This window comes from Austrofundulus limnaeus, unplaced genomic scaffold, assembly GCF_001266775.1.
Source record: "Austrofundulus limnaeus strain Quisiro unplaced genomic scaffold, Austrofundulus_limnaeus-1.0 Scaffold327, whole genome shotgun sequence".
NCBI lineage: Eukaryota > Metazoa > Chordata > Actinopteri > Cyprinodontiformes > Rivulidae > Austrofundulus > Austrofundulus limnaeus.
In genome coordinates this window covers 101,016-102,755 of record NW_013952729.1, presented here as the reverse complement: position 1 = coordinate 102,755, position 1,740 = coordinate 101,016, and positions in this window count along the sequence as shown.

Sequence of the window (1,740 nt, the reverse complement as noted above, 5' to 3'; positions counted from 1 at the left end):
GCTTTGTTCCAGGCAGACATTCCCCTTTGACATCACTTCCTGTTCCTTCACATGCAAATATCTCAACAACTGTTCATCTCAGCAGCGGGAAATTATTATTGCAATATTCTAATAATGTTATCTTTCCAATGATGTCTTTAAATTTATTTTAAAATTTTCATGTCACAGGCACTTTAACTGTGAACAGCTCTCATGTTTGACAAACAGCTGACTTTATGATCTCATTCAAATAAAAATAATCTGATCATCGTCTCTCATCTCATCTTGTTGTGTGTTTCTTTTTATGCCCACTCGTCACGAAACCTGATCAGTTCCAAAGTCAAAAGAACACTTACTGTGTTGAAATCACTGCCATAAAATTCAACATTTGAAAGATGTTTTAAAGGAAAAAGTCATCATTTCATATGTTTCCGTGAACAAAATTCTGATATTTGTGATTGAAGCTCCTCGTTCTCTGAGTTCCTCCAGCGTTGGACCCCCTCAGCGTTTCTAATCTAGGACACTGAATTAGACACGTGCAGGACTGCAGCAGYGTGGAAACAAGGCTGCTGCAGTCTTAAGCATGTAGACGCGTTTCACTAAAGCATGAATTATGGATCGCATGAACATGAATAATAAATCCAGCGAAATGACCGGCGCCGGCGCTACAAGGTGTTTCAGCTGATGAGAAGGTTTAATCAGGTTAGAGGTCATGAGTGGAAACAAATACATAAATGATGCTCATTAATTAAAAATAAATCTGTGGTTCGGTTATTTTCTCTGCCCTCAGAGCAGGAAGCGTTGATCAGGTTTTACGACCGTATTAAAACAAAAATACGCAAGTTTGCTCAAGCTGCACTACATCCTGTCAGTGTGTGTCTGTGTGAACTTCATGTCTGATGTGTTTCATCATGGGAGGTTTGATGTGAAGCAAGAGCGCTGCAACGTGTTGAAGGAGATCTGAGCGCTCCAACAAAGCAGAGTTCAGATTTTCTGTCCCTGCAGGACGTCCAGGATGAATTCCTGGTCCAGTTCTGCATCACGCTTTAATTTAAGGCTGCAAATAGTCCTGGTCCCATGTTCTGTGTGAACTTAAACCAACAAGACAGGATGTGTGCAGAGCTGTTAACGGACAGGTAATTATTTTATTTATAATGTGCAAAAAACTCAATTACAAAGTGCTGATTGCATCGCAACTGTGTATGCAGAGATGCAGATGTGAAACAAAAAACACCCGTGCTGTGACGTGTTCTGCAGGACAGGTTTCCCACAGTGAGACTGGTGAAATATTAAAGATTTGTGTAAAAACAAACGTCTCGTCAGTCTTTCCTTCCAGTCTATGAGGGTTTTTTTGGTCTTGGAGAGGACTTGTGTCCCCTTACAAAACGCAAACTACATCCCCCATAATGCATGTTGATTATTTTACCCAAAAAAATAACATCCCCCCACTAGGTGGAGCTGCAGAGGATTCAAAATTAGCAGTCAGTAAAATTCATCGTCTAAAGTCCCGGCATTTTTGCCGRCTATATTTATTACAGCTCAGTTGTAATGGGAAGTGGGAATTTCCCACTTTCAAGTCCTAAATTTAAACTGCCCCTTCAGTGAGAATTCCCTGTTGGAAAATGGGCGAGTCCACGATTCAAGATGACAGCTGCTCACCATAACTCAACAGTGAGTAAAACTCTTACTTTTATGTCCTGATGCATCTCAGTAATCCAGGTAGAAAAAACCAAAAAGAAAAAATAAGTAGGTCCTCTGGAC